Source organism: Pogona vitticeps, chromosome 6 (assembly GCF_051106095.1).
Source record: "Pogona vitticeps strain Pit_001003342236 chromosome 6, PviZW2.1, whole genome shotgun sequence".
NCBI classification, from domain to species: Eukaryota; Metazoa; Chordata; class Lepidosauria; order Squamata; family Agamidae; genus Pogona; species Pogona vitticeps.
The window spans coordinates 71,293,006-71,312,999 of record NC_135788.1 but is presented as its reverse complement, the minus strand read 5'-3'; the positions used below and the strand labels follow the sequence as shown (position 1 = coordinate 71,312,999).

Here is a 19,994-nt window from a genome sequence, read left to right as displayed (position 1 = left end):
CAGAGTCTGGCAGAAATTCACAAGTTACTTTTGTAATGAGTCACATTTTGCAGTTAAAAAGCTACAAGAAGTTGCTTTTTGCCTGTAACAGCTATTGCTGTTACTTCAGTAGTTTTACAGTGGAGCAAGAATAGGGTGCCTGCTTGTTACCTGATACAGATGTGTGTATGTGTGTGTGGGTATTTGCCTTGAGCAGTAAGAGGCGGAAGGAAGAATCTCAAGGATGGCACATTTTGTGTTGTTGCCTCACCCACCTGTCATTGTGAATAAGGACCTGTGAATAAATGAGTGAGGAACAGAGGAGATCACAGGCCCCAGGCACCTTTCTCAAGATGATGTGGAAGGATACTTCAGGTGTTTGCATTTCCTCCTTTTCTGTCTCCCCAGGACTTTCTCCCTGAATGGTATATCAAAGCAAATCAACCTCTTTAATCTCTGTCAGTAGAACAAAAGGATTGGACTGGGGAGGGTTCACAGTTAACACCTAAACCTCCAGAGTGGGAGGTGGTTTACTGTTTACAGCTGCAGTCAAAGCCTACCATGCACACTGGGAGTAGTAAGAAATACTCTCACTGAATTCAAAGAGATTTGATCCTGTGTAGACATAGAATGGAATATACTGTAAAGTATGTCTGGACCACCAGGCTGTGTGAAGCAGGGTTGTGTGCTCGCCCACTGATCTGGGCTATGCCGAAATAAGAGAACACAGATCAGGTCCTGGATTTGCACTTCTGGGAATACTCCAGTCCAATCTGTGTCCATGCCTATATTTGTTAATTAATGTCTGGGGGAATAACCATTCTCATAAATGGCCAAATGCTAATGCCGATAATTGGGGGAGAGAGAGTTATATGGCACCACTAGAATTATTTCTTGTAGTCCAGAAAAAGAGAAGTAGTAAACAGCTATTATGAAGCTTGCTGGTAACACTACTTTAACAAAAAGAAAAGAAAAACCACAGGAGAGAAATGGAGATTCTAATGTCCTCATTCTAATGTTCTGACTAGAGATGGGCACTTCATCTTTGTGTCCGTAGAGATATGAATACAAAGTGTGGCACCACGTGCCACAGAAGTCCATTCTCTCCCCTCAGAACCAGACCAGTCCATTCACTGGGCTCCGTGCAGCGCAGACATCTGTTGGCGGCAACATCACACCAATCACAGAAGGAGCCTGACTGCCTCTGCCCCACCTCTCTGCACAGCCAACCACTCTGGTGAGGAAGGGTGATGACGAGTCTCCCCACTTGGCTGTTCATTGCTTAGCTGTGTGGGAAGACGGAGCAGAGTTGGTTGGGCTACTTCCGCGATTGGAGAGACGCTGGCGCTTCTGGACATGCGTGGTGTGCGGAGTCTGGTGAGAGGACCAGGCTGGTTCTGGGGGAGGAAACAGACCCCCATGGCACCTGTAGTGCCGTGCTTCATATCTGTATTCTCAGGGATAGAAATACAAAGCTCCCATCTCTAGTTCTGACCTAAATACTGAAAAACCATGTAAGAACATAGGCATTCATCTGCAAATGCACCCCTGCTTGGTAGTGTAATAAATCCTAGTAACTGTGTTATAAAGAAGTGATGAAAAATGAAATAAAATGTAAGAATGGTATATATGCTCCATTGATAGAAACCCTAACTTTGCACTGCAGCTAAGGCAAATGCCATGGAAAATGGCTGCAATGGAATATATAGCCTGGTAACCTCAGTACAAACCTCTCACCATCATCCAAGTGACTGGTGTGTGCAGGATAGATCTCATAGGACTTCAATGAGAGGGAAGCTCTCCTTCTCCTTTGGTGCTAACTGAGAATCTTCTACACAAGATAGTGACTCTTTCTATCTTGATGCTTTTAATTGCATCACATCTTTTTTTATTTCAACATTTTTGACTCCATGAGATGGCAAATTTTACATGAGGGATCCACGCAGGGGGTACTGCTGGCCTATATGAATGCCTCTGGGCTGTTTGCTCCACCCTGTGGTTTCATGAAAACACACAATAGCCTGATTCTGTCATTATTTCAGCATTCATTTAAACATGGTACATAGCCCTAATGTATACTGAATTCATGTGCTTTGCTTAGACAGAAATGTCTTCTCACCATGAAATGTTTTAATGTCTGTAGGATAATGTATTGAAAGGACCATGTTTGTTTAATTTTTATTTAATTTGTTGATGTTACTAATATTGTATTTGTAATTTTTATAGGCAGGATCAGTGAGATGTTCCAGAGATTAGGCTGAGGGAATCAAACAACCACCCTTTGCCCCCCAAGATTCAGTGGTAACAAATTGAATCAACACATTAATAAACTGAGTGCAATGAACTGCTTTCCCAAATTGCAGTAACACTAACAATAAGGATCTGATGCCTGAGCAAAATAATGAGTAACACAATGAGTTCCTTTTTTAAAGTAATATTCCAAGCTCTACACAAACTAGGAATTATAGATTAATCAATTTCTTATCTATGTCAATTTCAAAAACAGTCATGTGAAAAAGAAAGTGCACTCTCTTTGAATTCTATGGTTTTACATATCAGGACGTTGGACGTGGTGGCGCTGCAGGCTAAACCGCAGAAACCTTTGTATGCTGCAGGGTCAGAAGACCAGCAGCCGTAAGATCGAATCCACGCGACGGAGTGAGCTCCCGTTGCTTTGTCCCAGCTCCTCGCCAACCTAGCAGTTCGAAAGCATGTCAATGCGAGTAGATAAATAGGTACCATCTCGGTGGGAAGGTAAACAGCGTTCCGAATCTAAGTCGCACCGGCCATGTGACAACGGAAACTGTCTTCGGACAAACGTTGGCTCTACGGCTTGGAAACAGGGATGAGCACCACCCCCTAGAGTCGAACACGACTGACTAAATGTCAAGGGGAACATTTACTTTTACCTTTACATATCAGGACATAATAAAAATAATCTGGTCCTTGTTGTTGTTCAGTTGTTTAATCGTGTCTGACTCTTTGTGACCCCATGGACCAGAGCAAGCCAGGCCCTCGTGTCTTCCACTGCCTCTTGGAGTTTGGTCAAATCCATGTTGGTAGCTTTGATGACACTGTCCAACCATCTCGTCCTCTGGTCCATCTGGTCCTTAGCAGGTCTGAAAATTAGGTTAATACAACCTCAGATAAACAACACATGACATATTACATTGCATCATGATTTATTTTCCAGAAAGAAAGCCAAAATGGAGAACCCATGTGTCACATTTCCCGAGTTTCCCCCCTGTGTTTTCCCTCAAACACAGGTCCACCTTCAGACACAATGTACTATTTTCTCCCTTTACCCGCTGCCACCAGTGGATCTTTATCCACACTGTACCAAGTAAGTTTCTTAGACCTGTGCTGCCAAATATAACAGGTTTATGTATTGTTTCATTGGTAAATCACAAAAGTAAAGGCATAGATGTTCTTTTATTGTTCAGTCATTAAACTTGGATAGGATTACACGTTTGCTTGTTTGTATTCATTCACAGTAGGCACTGTAACAATATCTTATGACTGTCTATTTTCTATTACTTTTACCTCTTATCTATTCTCTAACACACACCAACTTTCCAATCTCTGTCTTAACACTTCAAAACCTCTTCTCTAATTCTCCTCAGTCTCCAACTGTTCTCTTGACTCCGCCCCACCTGTCCTGCGATAGGCTCCTGCCCTAAAGCTCCATATGACCGACAGGCGTGACTTGGGCATTCTGCCACACCATGTATGAAAAACTAAGTACACCTTATGATTCAATAGCTTGTAGAACCATCTTTAACAGCAATAATTTGAATTAAACATTTTCTGTATGACTTTATCTTTCTTTCACATTGTTGTAGGGGAACTTTGGGCCACTCTTCTTTCTAACGTTGCTTCAGTTCATTTTTTCTAAAAGTTGTTTCAAGTCATTGATGCTTTCTACCAGTGAGAGCGTGTCATCTGCATATCTTAAATTATTGAAGTTTCTTTCACCAATGTTCACTCCTTCTTCATCTGAATCTAGTCTAATTTAGGCAACCCTAAACATTCCCAGATTTAAAACAGATCATATAAATTGAAAAGACCAATCTTCCTTAACATGAAAGAGAACAGTTTGCTTCACCTGTTTTTTTTAAAAAAATTGGAAAGAATCCAGATTGTAGGGGCTGAAATACTGGTCCTCAAAAAGGGCCTTTCAAAAGAGAAAAACAGTGATTTCTTGTCATACTGAGCATGTGTGCAATTGGCTTTCTTTGAAGAGTAAACAACAGCAAAAACAAAAACCAGACTTCCTTTAGAGAAAGTAATTGAGTGACAGTCCTCACACTTGTTGAAAAACAGCCCTAACAATTGCTTTGTGTTTGGATGAGAAGTGGTTAATGGATGAAAAAAAGGAATCAGCTTCTGGGATTTTCTCTTGCCTGGTGTCACTTTGTGAATGGTAGTGAGCACATAAGGGTATCCAACAACTCATATTGACTTGCAGCCATTGGTGTTGCCAACATTCAGGCTGCCCTTTCATACATTAAGCTTGGCATCCTTTTTCCTGCTGACAATGAGGGCACAATATTGAGCAGCAATATCAGACTATTTCACTTGTGTTTTGATACATAAGCACAATATCCCACATCCATAAAATGAAGTTGTGTTTTTTTCTTCAAGGATTGATTTTTTTTTCTATTACATTTTCAGCTTTCTGGAAACCTAGGAGGCCATTGCTATAGATAAAGCTCTTTAACAAAAACAAAAACAAAAAGATCTATTTCATTGTGGTTATTCTCCTCCCCCCAATACATGGGGTAATATATCATCATTCTGATGGGAATAGCCTCGTTGACTAAAGATGGTTCTTGCTTTCTGGTGAACTTCTCAAGCCAACTGCTCTTCTCTAAATTGCAAACTGCTTGTGGAAAGTCAATAGAAATGCTTTGAAAGCCACCTGGTAGCTCAGATGGAAATAGCAGCCACAGCAGGTATGTGTGGGCCACACACATGTATGGGGACGGGAGAAGGGCTGGAAAAACAAGCCTGAAGGGGGAAAAATGGCTGCTTGTGATTATGGAATGGGGAGAGTTATTTAGAGGGACAGAATGTGTGAAGCAGATTGTATTGGCAAACAGAGTCTATGAGAGAACAGGAACTTTGTGCCAGACAAAGTCAGAGTTTGTGGAGGGGGGGGGGAGAGAAGTCTTTTGCTGTTCTACATTTGAGATCCCCTCCCAATGGTAGAATGACAGAGACTCCCCCAAAAGTGGTGAGATTTCCTTAAAATAGCAGGACTGGTTAAGAAGGCAGATTCCCCAGAGCAGACATCGGTGACTTGGGTGACCTCAAGGTATCTTGATGTATAACTCCTGTCTCCTCCAGCCGGCACCATTGTTGACGAATACATTGAAATTCCCAATGAAGCTTCACAGGAGCAACAAAAGAAGTTCAATAAGGACATCTAATAATCATGAATTATTCAGAATAGCAATTGGGGCAGGTTGCAAATGCCTGGATGAAGAATGTAGCTAAATGTTGGGTCACCTGTGGAGCTGGCTTGGGTCAGCCAACCCCCCCCCCCCCCATAGATGAGTAGTTGTGTAATTGCTAGGAAACTGAACCTTTATACATCTGGCTAGGATTCATGAGAAGGCTCAGTCTGCATTTTTAACAAGCAAATAGAAATGTACCTTTCACATGCAATTCCCCTAGTACATTCATATTGTAGGCAGGGTTCCTTAAATTGGAGTTTGCTAAATAACATTTTTGGTTCACATAGCTTTGGATGGAATTTTTGCGTGGGGAATTATGCTACTAAATCTGTTCATCATTTGAAGGATAACTGTGCTCCCAATGGCTATCAGCCAGGGGAAAGGCAAGGCAATGTGGACGAAGCACTGCCTTTCTCATCCTATCACTGATCACTGTAGAAAGTAGCTGTCTATGTCCCGCTTTTGTGTTCTCTGTTGGAAATTCTGGTGTGAATTGCTTCTGTTAGTAGGGGGACTTATGGGAAAATGGAGGCTTCTGCACCTTGAATAGCTTATTCCTGTGTGAAAGAATGGGTATTAGCAAGTACCATTTTTCTTCTTCACATGATAGGTTTTGAATGCTCGAGTACTGCAGTTGAAAGCACAGAAACCCTGTCTCCCTCTGCATCTTAATGCCCTATTTATTTGTATTTGTTCCAAAATATGTTTACAACCCCTTTGGGGGTCTGCCATTGCATCCCAATATTTCATGGTTTCCTATGCACCAACGCTTTGGCAACATCATCCATTTTCACTTAGCAGCATAAATATTAAGATGCAGACTTTTAAAGCCAGTCTTGTAAATGACAAGTAGGTGCAGAAGCAGACACATTAGCATGTATGGAATGTTTTCAAGCTTAGTCAGAGACGTTCCTAGGAGAAAATGGCCCTAAAATGAATGTGACAGTGGGGCTCTCTGGGACATGACATGGACTGAGTTAATTTAAAATATATTGATGGTGACATTGTTGCCATGATTCCGTTGATGAAGCAGGACTCTCTCTCTCTCTCTCTCTCTCTCTCTGTGCTCCCTCTTTCTCTCTCCCTCCTCCCTCTTTTGTGTTTTTTTGTCCCAGAAGTAAAGCAATGAAGAGCTTATCCTCATGTTGACAGGCCTATGAAATATTAAAATCTTAGTTTGCTGCTGTCCTCATCTCACCCAGCCAGCTGTCCCTGAATAATTGCAGAAAAATTATAAACCCTCCCCTTATGTATCTTCTTCATATATGGTGTGGTGGCTTTAGTACATCTGCGTACGCACCCGTTTATATGCATTACTAAAATTTAAGAGACTTGATGTAGATTGGTGTTTAATAAAAAGTCCTATTCAAGAAAGATATTGATGTATGATTGAATTAAAGATAACAATGCTTTCAGAAGCTTGAAGTACTGACTCTTGGTGAACATCAGATACATTAAAGGTCTTGCAATATCACATACATATTTAGATTTAATATTTTCCTTTTCCATTTAGAACTGGAATCTAGGGATAAAACAAATCAATTTAGCTTTATCACCATTAACATAATTAATAGGTAAGGCTAAGGATGGCTTTATGATGTCAGATGCTTAGCAGTTTTCACTATCATGCACCAGTGGAATGATGCAAGATGAGGAGTGATGTTATTCATGAGACACATCATGATTCATATTATAGGTTTTTTAAAAAGGCTCAGTACTATATATAGGCTTAGAGTAGGCAACAGGTTACCCTGTGGGATACAGGCACGCCCTAGCAAATGTAGCCCTGAAAGCCACAAGAGTCCCCGTCATAATGACATCAATTTCCTTCTCTAAACCCCAATTTTATGCTAAACATCTAGGGGCCAATTTTTTGAAATAGGATCATGGACTGGTCCCCTAAGCTGCCCCATAAAACCCTCCTTCAGAAAACTGCATATGTGAGTATTGTTGGTATCTTTCTCCCTTCCAAATGGCCATTTCTAGGCTGGTGTGGCTTGCTGCAGAGTCTGGGGACAAAAAAAAAAAAATATCATCCCTCAAGACTGCCAAATTGTTCTGACATAGCCACGGAGCATTCATGAAAACATTTTCTCCACAGGGTGATTGACTGTGTGCCTGTGTTTACAAGGGTATATGTGCAAGTAGCTGGCTGGATAGCTCAGTGAACTGAAGTACCTGGCTTCAAAGACAGTGATTGGGCTTTCCCTGCAGAGATTCCCTACTGTACCTCCTGGGAGAAGAGCCAACCTTGAGCAAGCCCCAGTGTGCCCCCAGAAACAAGGAATGGTGAACTACCCTCTGAGTACTTTATATATCTAGGACACCCTAGCAAGTCAGACTTCTTGATGGCATAAAAAAAATGTGCCCAGATGGATGGCCAGTACTACCAGGCAAGAAGGAAGTCTGACACAGAGGTAATGTCATACAATAGTAGTAATGGAGTCTGGGATAGGCTGTGTGGCATCCCCCAGAAATTATGTATCCTGGCTGGAAAAACCGGTAACATACCTTCAAACATACCTTCTGTGCTTGTAACAATAGGGAATCACAGGATACCTACTTATCTCTAGTTACGGGACCTCAATATTTGGCAGATCATCTTCTTCCACCTAGATCTACCCGAATAACCTGATATAGCCAGCAGGGATGCCTGAGGGACCTGACACTGAGGGAGGCCCAGAAGGAAAAAACAAGAAACTGGGCCTTCTCGACGGTGGCCCCTCGGTTGTGGAACACTCTCCCTACCGATATTCGGCTGGCACCCTCGCTGGGTGTCTTCAAAAGCCAGTTAAAAACTTGGCTACTCAAGCAGGCCTTCCCTCCAGTCAATTAAGTTTTTTTTTGCCATCTTGATAATGTATTGTTTTGAAATTAATTGTTCTAATTGTAATTGTATTTTTAAATGATATTATACATGTTTATATTGATGTGTTTTTATCTATGTAAGCTGCCCCGAGTAGACATTGTCTAGAGGGGCGGGGCAAAAATCCAAATAAATAAATAAATAAATAAATAAATAAATAAATAAATAAATAAATAAATAAATAAATAAATAAATAAATAAATAAATAAATAAATACTTCATTGCCACTCCCACCACCACCACCACCACCATCTTAGAACTGCAGAGCAGAAGGGGACTCTATGGATCAAAGTCCAGCCCCTATCCTATCAAGAAGGCACAATGGGGAATTGAACTTTCAACTTCTGGCTCTGCAGCCAGAAACACTGAATTATCCAGAGAGAGAGGCTACAGCACTATGGAGTGGCCTCACAATGTAGACTCATCAGGGAGCTTTCTAGATAGTCTTAACAAGAGGAGATCAGCCATGTGGCTAGCTGGGCTTTGACTTGTTTCATCAGCACTGTAGAGATGAAACAGTGCAATGACAACCCAGTGCAGAACAAATACTTTTGAGACCAGAAAAAAATAAAATCATAGCAGAATGAGCCAGAATAAGCACTTGATAATATAAATTGATGCCCAAATTAGCAGGATGTAATGGCCACACATAAAAAGCAATCTGCCCCACCAAAGACTGCTCATTCTTTATCCCTTTAATGTTCCCAAACCATTTGGAAAAGGGAAAAAACTTTTGAGTAGGACAATACTGATTTACTACTTATGTGACTAGATAGAATTGAAAAATTGCAATCAACTACAAAGCATATACAGAAACCACATTCCAGTGCTTTTCTGGGTGTAAAATCCATATTGTGCAGAGAATGTGGAAGAGCAACTTCCAAGCATGACAGCCCAACTAACCTGTCCCATCAGACTAGATAGGACCAATGCAACAAGCCTAAAAACATCTTTGGGTACCACAGCACTGTGATGCAATTCCAGGTGGAAGACTCGTATTCTGAAAAAACAGCCCAGAATGGAACCTGCCAAGAATAAAACCAAATTTATGACTCACTGCAAGTCACAGATGCAGCGGGCCTCCCCAGGAACCAAAGTCCCCTACCCATATTTTGGGGGTGGGGTGGGGAACTTCTGAGAATGGCAACTTCTGAGTAGCAGAACCCAGCTTAATTTGCCAGTCGTAACTCAGCTGGTGTGATTCACCAAAACACGAAACATTCAAAGTAATGATATTTCTGTTTCATTCTTGGCCAAAGCCCTGCATTTCGGAAAGCATCCTGAAATGGCAAGTTCTGAATAGAGCGCACCAGTAGCACGTAAGTAGTGACAAATCATCTACAGAAACCACATTTTGGTTCATTTTCTGGTTTCAAAATTTGTCATGTACTAGAATAGCAATGGCTCAATAAGCTATACATTTATGGTATGGTGATAATCTTTTCGTAAAGTGTTTGAGCCTATTTTTCTGTTGTTCTTTTAAAAAAACCCAGTTATTAAATAGATAACAAAATTACAATTAGTTATTTTATGTTCTAAATTGCCTTCATTCTCTTACATTTACATTTTAAAATAAAGTTTGAAAATCCATTAAATCATTGTATACTAGCCATACAAATAAAATACCTGTTATATGAAAGTTATGGGCTCTTGCACAGAGATACTCCTTTTCAGATGATATGGATGCACTTTTTTCCCTTTGTTTCACCAGTGCAGCAAAGGAATGTTCTGAAGATATTGCCACAGTGGATCTAAGTTTGGTGTGTATATTGGTCTCTCATCTTAACTCTGATTTATTAATAATGAAACCTGTTTTGTTAGAAAACTTTGCAAAGTGGTTTGTCTTTTTCAACACATTGTTATTTATTGATATGGCCTCTCTCTTCTGGGAAGATTTAAGTCTCAAATTCACACTCTCAACACACTTTGCCTGCTTCAGTATCAATGATAGTGTGTGGTTTATTCCTAGAAGAATAACTACCTTACACATTATTGATTAGTAGGTAAATTAGAACAAACTGATGGAATGGTGTCCTGATCTAATTGTCTAATTGTACTCTGTTTGAAGCAGTAGTGTAAAGTTTTGCCCCTATTTAGAATATTTACTTATACAAAATTTCCTGTCCTTATGTCTTAATTTTCAACAGTTAAGAAATAGAAGCTTAACAAAAACTCTGTTAAAAGTCTAATGACACACATTACTTCAATAAGAAAGTAATTTTGAATAGCAATGATTGGAGGAAAATAGTCCCTATCTGCCATTTCTGTGGTTCTGATTGCTCCCTATGGTGTCAACTTTTCATCCTGAAAAATGACCACTCATCTGTGTCACACCTACAGAGAACATACAAGATTGTGATTAAATTGTATCTTGCTTTCCTCATCATTTCTACTTGGATCTGAAGTAATTATGTCATTTATTTATTTTTTAAGTTACTATTTTTGTTTAACTTAATTTAATTATTATTAAGTTTGGTACTGCTGGTTTATATGTTTTCATTGATGTACTTACTTTAGCTTTTTATTGTACTATCCTTTTTTTGTATATTTGAATTAAGTTATTAGTTTTTTCTTTCCCCTTTTCTTTTTATTTCTCTTCTCGTCATGGAATGGGGTGCCTGCCCTCCCAGCGAGGGGCCACAAAACATCACCGTGATTACGGGTAGAGGGCGATATGGCGTTGGCTCCGTCCCTACTCGTGTTAGAAGAACTATGAACAGATGTTTACAGGCTGTTCCTTGTTCTGAGACGGAGACCAGCCCCCAATATCGAGGTAGCCAGACCAGCTGGCCCTCTACTCTACGCCTGGTGTTGTTGAACGCCAGGTCTGTATCTAATAAAACCCAACTGATTTATGATCTTATCTTGGAGGAAGATGCAGACCTGGCCTGCATAACGGAAACATGGATTGGCGGAGAGGGGGGTCCCCCCCTAGCTCTTATTTGTCCACCTGGTTATGCTGTCCAACACCAGGGTAGACTGGAGGGACGGGGAGGGGGAGTAGCCATCCTCTATAAGTCCACCTTGGAGGTAGTTAGGCGCTCCTCGGTGGTAAAGCCGGGTCTTGAGGCTCTCCACGTGTGGATTGGGGCCAGGGACGGTATTGGGATCTTGCTGGGTTACCGTGCTCCCCGCGACCCAGCCATTTCCCTACCGGAGCTGGTGGACTTTGTCTCCGCGGCACTGCTGGGTTCCCCGAGGCTACTAGTCCTGGGGGACTTCAACGTGCATGCGGGGGCAGAAACGTCTGGACCAGCTCTTGAGTTCTTGGAGACCATGGCCTTCTTGAACATGTCCCAGCATGTCAACGGCCCTACACATGTGGGCGGCCACACATTAGACCTGGTCTTTTCCACCAATGGGAGTGAGAGTGGTCCGATGGTGACTGACCTCAAGTCGGTCCCCTTGTCATGGTCGGATCACCACCTAATAAAGTGTACCATCAAGATGGCTCTCCCCCCTCGCAGGGAGCAGGGACCTATTGTTATGGTCCGCCCTCGAAGGCTACTGGATCCGATTGGATTCCAGGATGCCATGAGAGGGGTTACGGCTGACCTGGCTGGCGCTCCTGTCGAGGCTCTGGTCGACGCCTGGTTCACAGCCGCGGCTAGTGCCGTAGACACGATCGCGCCTAAACGCCCTCTCAGCCGCAGAGATCGCCCGGCGCCCTGGTTTAACCAGGATCTCCGGACGTCGAAGCGGGTCAGGAGACGGCTAGAACGCAAATGGAGAAAGGACCCGACGGTTTTTAATCGCATAGCTGTTAAGGTCGCTACTAACCTTTACCAGGCCAAGGTAAAGGCTGCCAGTCGAACATACCTCGCTAACCGGATAAGCGAGGCGTCTAATCAGCAGGCGGAATTATTCCGTATAGTACGTGACCTATCCGGAATTGGCCCGGGTGATAGGCCTCCCCCTAGTTTTACACCGGACCAATTTGCAGCATTTTTTAAATCTAAAGTGGAGGCCATCCGCCGGGACCTCTCCCCTTTTTTGAATACAGTGAGTCGAGCTGAGATGTCCAGCGCTCCGTCTTCTCCGGTGATTTTTGACTCCTTTCAGCCTGTTTCGCCCGACACTGTGGCCAGGACGCTTGATCGCTGCCGTGCTTCCACCTCCTCTTTGGACCCTTGCCCGGCCTGGCTAATCAAGGCAGCCAGGCCTTCAACAACGGAATGGGCTACTGTAATAATTAATGGGTCTTTCCTTGAGGGCAGATTTCCCTCTGCCCTCAAGGATACACTCATTAGGCCCATAAGAAAGAAACCTAGTTTGGCGGCGGACGAAATTGGCAATTATAGGCCCGTCGCCAATGTTTCTTTCTTAAGCAAGGTAGTCGAGAGGGTGGTGGCCGATCAGCTTCAGGCATTCCTGGATGACACAGATGCCCTGGATCCATTCCAATCGGGCTTCAGGCCGCGCCATGGAACAGAGACGGCATTGGTCGCCCTGTGTGATGACCTGTTGAGGGAGGCCGACAGAGGCAAAATGTCTCTGCTGGTCCTCCTCGATATCTCAGTGGCCTTCGATACCATTGACCACGGTATCCTCCTGGGGAGGCTCACCGAGTTGGGAATAGGTGGCCGGGCATTTGCCTGGCTCCGTTCCTTCTTGGAGGACCATCCCCAGAGAGTACAGCTTGGGGAGAATGTCTCGGCCCCGTGGAGCCTCAATTGTGGGGTTCCACAGGGGTCGATCATCTCCCCAATGCTGTTTAACATCTATATGAGGCCGCTGGGGGTGGTCATCAGGGGGTGTGGAGCCCTGTGCCATCAATATGCGGATGACACGCAGCTCTACATCTCCTTTTCTCCAACTACAGGAGATGCCGTTCTGTCCCTTCAGCGCTGCCTGGAGACCGTTTGGGAATGGATGCAGGAGAATGGGCTGAGGCTGAACCCGGACAAGACGGAGGTACTGAGGGTGGGCGCTCCCACAGTTGGGGATTTGGGAAACTCCCTCATTTTTGGGGGAGTGACCCTGCCTGCCAGGGATGGGGTTCGCAGCTTGGGGATTCATCTGGACCCGGCGCTCACTATGGAAACCCAGGTGGCGTCCGTGGTCCGCACCGCATTTTTCCATCTTCGGCGGATAGCCCAGCTGCGACCCTACCTTGATGTAGGGGCTCTCAACACTTTGGTACATGCGCTTGTAATCTCAAGATTAGACCACTGCAATGCGCTCTACGTGGGGCTACCTTTGAGGCTGCTGCGGAAACTACAGGTGGTGCAGAATGCTGCGGCTAGATTACTCAGTGGAGTGAGAAGATACCAACATATCTCGCCCACTCTGGCCGCATTGCATTGGCTGCCCATCCGATTCCGCATCAACTTCAAAGTGTTGATGCTTACTTACAAAGCCCTAAACGGTTTAGGACCTCAATATTTGGTGGAACGCCTTCTCCCACCTAGATCTACCCGTGTCACCCGTGCGAGCCAGGAGGTGAGGCTGAGGAGCCTGACGCCGAGAGAGGCCCGGAAGGAAAAGACCAGAAATCGGGCCTTCTCGGCGGTGGCTCCTCGCCTCTGGAACAACTTACCTCCTGAGATTCGTGCGGCTCCCTCGCTGGGCATTTTTAAGAAACAATTGAAAACACTGATGTATAGGCAGGCTTTCCCAACAGATAATCCCTGACGATTTTTCTTTTATATTCTTTGATTTCCATTTTTGTCTATTTGTAATGTTTTTAATAATTTTATTGTTGCTCCAATTGTAAGCCGCCTAGAGTGGTCTAGTATGACCAGATAGGCGGGATAGAAATAAAATAAATAAATAAATAAATAAATAAATCTAGATCACCTCAGGGCTCAATGGTTCCTCAAAGTATTCCACATAAAAAGTACTGCAGCAGGAGCCTGTGAGACTCTAAGGCAGTGGTCCCCAACCTTGGGCCTCCAGATGTTCTTGGACTTCAACTCCCAGAAATCCTGGCCAGCAGAGGTGGTGGTGAAGGTTTCTGGGAGTTGTAGTCCAAGAACATCTGGAGGCCCAGGGTTGGGGACCACTGTTCTAAGGTGCTCCGTCAGAGGCTGCCAATCTCTAGACCATCCTGAAGAGTTTGCTGCATAAATAGTGGAGGATGCAAGGGAGGCAGCAAAATAAACTTGCTTTGCAGCCCAAACTGCCATATGTCAAACACAGTTCTGCATACTAATATTTGGTGAACTCTAGAGTATGATTTCAACAATTTATACTCTGATGGTCCAGATATGATTTATTCCCATTATCCCCTTAAATAGTAAGGAGAAATGAGGGCTTGGCAGCACAAAAGATGGTATCTAGGAGTAGTCATGTTAACAGACATTGGCACATATTCTATTCCTGACAAATGTTTTAACAGAATCACCAGCCCTATTCACTGGGATTAGATTCCCTAACTGTTTGTGAGAGGGTCATCTTAATAGGTTTCCTTTCCACTGAAGAGGGAAAATACTCTTGCAAGTTCAAACTTAACGGTGACAAAGGTTAACCCCTCCAAAGATTCAGCCTCTCCTACCACCATATCACTTGGAGATAACTGAAAGTACATCCTGATTTGTGTAATAGGCCAATGAAGCTGCCCCAATGGATGTCATGGAGGCTGTGGGATCCGGAACTACAGTGCAATCAAGCCTGGTGTATGGATGATGTTGCCTTGCCTGTGTAACCAACAGCATCCACAGGCTGAGCCCTGAAAATAGAAGGCAAATCTTGTAGTACTGGTCCTTCAGATAGATTTATTAGGCATAACATTAAGAAAAGTGGTGCCTCCAATTTATGCAGTGCACAGTACTTTTTAATTGCAAACTATGAAACAAAATCACACTGTATTGCTTTCAAAAGGCCACAGTTATCTCCTGTGGCCATGAGGCGGGCGGCGGTGCGCGGGGGGAAGGAGGACAAAGATATTACATGACAAGGAAAAGGAATCCTCTTAAAAAGTGAATAATAGAATCTGTGGTCTGGAGCCTGAGCACAGTAACATTCATCTCCCTGCCTAAGCTGCAAAAAAGATCTAGAGAGACATTTACACTTTTAGCCATTTTGGAACCTTTTGGATACATTGACTAATTTCTTCCCTAAAGACTGCCATGCTGCAAATGCCTTGTTTACTGGACACTTTTATACAACCCCAGAGAGGTTAATTAAATTTCCTCCTGATGTGAAGTCTAAAACTTCCATGATGCTGAAACAGCTTCATAAATTTATTTATTGTTTCAATCCCAGGTGTTATAAATCATACTAATACTCCTCGTACCTCAGTTGCACTATTATGTTAGGAGGAGTGCTTTGTAGGAAGTTTGGTGGTTTACTGTATATTGACCTAAGTGAGACCCCTAACACCATCCAAACTTTTACCACTACTGATAAAAACAAAGGTGTTTAGTTGAATTCTCCTCCTTCTCACTCTGTGGTCTAGTTTGGATTCATTATCTCTTAAGTCATTACTCGGCAGCATTGTGATCCACAACTTACTGAAGTGATGGACCATTAGGTTCTGATAGCCAAAGCCATATGCAATTGTTAGTTCTTTGGGATGAGCCATAAGAAATCTGTGCTCAGATCTGTTTTTGCATGTAGCTTGCTCATTCATTCAATCATTCATTATCCTTTCTGTATCCATGTAAAGGGGCTCAAAGTAGTTTATAGAATATTTTAAAAAAGAATACTAAAATACTAAAAAGCATTTAAATATATTGCATATAAAAATGACAATAGAATTTGAAAATACACCAGAAAGATAAGAAGCATAACATTGCCTATTAAAATCTATTTAGGTGCCAAATGTTTTGTTGAATAACCAGTGTTTAATTTGGCTGTGAAATGATAGCAGTGTTGGAACCAGCAGTGTGGCCTCCAAGGGGAGTGTCATGCCCAGACTTGCCAAGTTCTCTTCAGAGGATGCAGGTGAGGATGGTCTGACACAAGAGCAGGAAACCAGGCCCTTAGCAGCTGGACACTTGCCCAAAACCTGCCTGAGCAGAAAGGCTTTGTCTTCTGGTAGAAGGACAGCATAAAGATAGCCAGCCTAGCCTCCCTTGGAAAAACGTTCTACAGCCTGGAACCAGCCATCAAAATGTTGGGTTGTTGTTTAAATATGTGATTGCTGATGTGCAAAAGTAGAAAATTTCCCCAGATTATTTTCATAGACCTATTGTCTTACTACTGCCAATATCAACATATACCTCCCTCAGGTTCTCTTTTCTATACTCATAGTTGTGCCTGCCTCGGACCTACTACTACATCATCAACTCTGTGGTTCATTGTGGCTAGGTGCAATGTAGCTTACAGTAACCCTTTGAAAGGAATTGTATTGTCTGCTGATATACTGCTGGTCTGAGTTCAAGGTGGTATGAGAATTTTCAAAGCCCAAAATGGCTTAGGACCTAGAGATTTGAGGGAATACACCTCTCTATATGTGCCTGCCTGATCTGCTGGGGAGACCCTCTTCTACGTATAATTGAGAGCATTTCAGTAACCAGTGTGAGGGCGCATTCTCTTATATACCTTTTTTTTTGTGTGGAATGCCCTCCCCGTTGTCTTCCAAGGCAGCAAGTGTCAGAAAAGAAGATGAAGAGGGAGTCAACTGTACAGTACAGGTCAGAGCTGAGTTTCAAGGAGGCTGGAGCAGCAGTCAGAAGTGAGAACCAGAACATCAGCCATAAATTGTTTGAATATCAATGTGATAAGACCAAGGGAGAGGAGGAAAAGCAAGTCTACAGTGCTACAAAGCAACAGGCAGGGATTCAGGCGAACACGATGTAAGGAGGGACAGAGCAGAACATGATCGCAAAGGCTACTTCCAACAGCCTGGATTTGACTGGGCTGGTGGTATTTATTCTCCTTTCCCTAGGACCCCTTTATTCAGTTTGCTCTGATTAGTTATTCACTGTGGGCATCTGGTCTTCAGAAAGGGCATATTGCCTTTGCTGTATTTGCTGTCCTGGCATCTAGGGTTGCTGACATTCTTCAGGATTGGGAGGTTCCTCATTCGTGAAATTGGAATAATCTCTTGTAGGGATTGGGTCCTCCCTGGATATCTCCTGTTCTGCTTGGTAATATCTTCCATGGAGGGGCCTAAAGATCCTCCCTGGGGCTGTTTTCCTGCTCTTGTGTCAGACCATCCTCACCTGCATCCTCTGAAGAGAACTTGGCAAGGCTGGGCGTGACACTCCCCTTGGAGGCCACACTGTTGGTTCCAACACGGCTGTCATTTCACAGCCAAATTAAACTCTGGTTATTCAACAAAGCATTTGGCTCCTAAGGAGATCACGGTTAAGTTTTGCTTGGATTGATAAATTGTTTTAAAGTATTTATAGTTTTTTTTTAATTGACTTTAACTATTTGAATGGTTTTAGATTCTTTGATGGTTCTATTGATGCACTACTACAAGAAAGAAAGAAAGAAAGAAAGAAAGAAAGAAAGAAAGAAAGAAAGAAAGAAAGAAAGAAAGAAAGAAAGAAAGAAAGAAAGAATTAAATTGACAACTGCACCAAATCCTCATTCTGAATAGTGTGAGAAAATGTTGTGTCAGTGTTCTGTATCATAAAGTGCCATAGTTGTCACCAGATGGCAGCTATTTCAGAGGGAGGGTGCGGTCTTGAAGATTTGAGGGGTGTCATTTCTGCCTCTCTTATCCCAAGGTTCCTAAACCTACATTAAGCAGTGGGAAAATGCTTATGAAATGTGCATATTTAAAGATATAAAAGGATGGCTACATTAATTACTATATCTGAAGAACTGGGATGGAAGAAGCTTGTTGGCAGAGGAATGAGAAAGTGAGAAAGTGAATGAGACAGAGCTCGACAGATTCACCCATTCTATGCTGAAGTGATATTTTCAGCAGAGGGTTTTATATTTAGCCACATTCTCTTTCTGCCATGGTCCATTGTTTTAGCAGCCATACTGACCAGCACAACTGTCCAATACAATTGTTTTGTGTGAAGTGAAAGGCAAGATGGTCCTTCTCTTCTGTTCCATATGCAGAAACAGAATGGTGAATACTGAACATGGAATAGCATCATCCACCACACCTGAGCGAAGAAGTCCAATTTAAGGGAGCATAATTTGCTGTGCAATACACACAGTTTTGTCAATCAACGGAAGGCGACAGCTTGGGTAGTTAAGAGGAACAGGTAGGAGATTGCTACAACTGCCATTAGGGGCGGTTGCTCCACTTTGCCTAATGTTAGGATTGACTTTGTGGGACATCAGCCGTGGACATTCCAGGAAATACAGGGGATGCCTGTGAGTGGCACAACTCTTTTTAAAGTCAAAAGGAAGAACACTGTTCGGCTATAATAGATAAAGTGATGGACTAGGACCCAGGCAACATAGGCTTAGAGATAGGCATGAACTGCCAAATTAGTGATTTGCAGCCATCTCTACATGCGTTCAAATCCTTGCTAGCTCATGGAAACATACTAGGGGAAGTGGGATTAGTAAAACCAATTCTTAATATTTTACTTACCTTTAAAGCCCTAATAGGGTCACCATAATGCAATTCTTACTTGGCAGCACACAACAGACCTGCACATAATGTGCCTCCTATGCAAAAGGTGTGTGTGTGTTTGTATGTGTGTGTTGTGTGTGTGTGTGTGTGTGTGTTTGTATGTGTTGTGTGTGTGTGTGTGTGTGTGTGTGTGTGTGTGTGTGTGTGTGTGTGTGTGTGTGTGTGTGTGTGCACTGCATGAAAAATTCTGTGTAATCTCAGCCCTGAATATTTTGCTAATGTTACTTTTTTGAACGACAAGTCCCGGAATCCATCAGGCATAAGAGCTAATGAGATTCTGGGAGTTGTAGTCTAAAAAAGTAACTTTCCCAAGCTCTGACAGGGTTACTGGCTTTGGCAGTGCAGGGGGGGGGGAAGGCAACACTTTAAAGAAGAGTTGTACTATTTTATTATCTCCTGCTAAAAATAGCATCTGCACAGTGTGGATATCCCACTTCCTAACACTCTCTTTATGACCAGGATTTTAAGTTCATAATTTAGCAATCATGAAATATGTATTGAACTTGGCTTCCCCTCCCCTCTCAGCTCTTGGGGGCTTTTGATATAAAACTGTCTGTGCAAGAAAGGGAAATGGCATGCATCTGCAGGGAAATGGACAGCTCGTGTTTTGCAAAAGTGCTGATGAACTAGTTCAACTGTAAATGACTCCAGGTGCCTCAGTGGTAAAAATTGTCTCTGGAAGACTTTTTAAAAAAAAATGTGAGAAGGAAGTAATCTTCTCACTCCTTAATGAAGTAATCTTTATTAGTAATTATTTTAAATTAGCTTTTGGCTCTTGCCACATTGGATAGTATGCTGCCTTTTAGGATAGGAGGGGCAAAAGGGCACTGGGGGAAAATTAACCTGGCACATTACTGATGATAAAGTCTTATTATTGGAAGCTAGATGCAGGATGCAACTGGTTTCAAACTGAATTGTTGATGCCTTTCTTCAGAGAAGGCACAGAGAGCTCTTTGTAACTCAGAATAAGCCAACAATTCCCTTCCCAAGTTTTTTTTAAACGGAATAGGTTTACCTCGACATAGCTGAATGTTTCTTGTTACAGAGGCAATACTGGTGTCATGGTTCAACCCTGCCTAGATCTGGAAGTAGGAGTCTGAGAAAGAGCAGGGGAACAGGCCTCCCTCCCAACACGTTCCTGTTCTCTCCATAGGTCTGAGGCATTTTCTGCAAGGGAAACATGACAGCTCCGTACCTG

At 42.9% G+C, this 19,994-nt stretch overlaps 1 long non-coding RNA gene across 2 annotated transcripts in view; it reads left to right on the top strand.

Moving 5' to 3' along the window:
- The first annotated feature begins 2,956 nt into the window (after positions 1 to 2,956).
- The window catches only part of LOC140708043 (uncharacterized), a 43,818-nt gene continuing 26,780 nt past the window's right edge, over positions 2,957 to 19,994 (top strand). Inside the window, exons 1-4 of one of the 2 annotated variants that reach the window (XR_013537403.1) lie at positions 2,957 to 9,623; positions 10,016 to 10,064; positions 17,643 to 17,798; positions 18,271 to 18,419. This is a non-coding gene — a long non-coding RNA (uncharacterized LOC140708043). The remainder of the gene's footprint in view (positions 9,624 to 10,015; positions 10,065 to 17,642; positions 17,799 to 18,270; positions 18,420 to 19,994) is intronic. The other variant, XR_013537405.1, reaches the window with a different exon arrangement.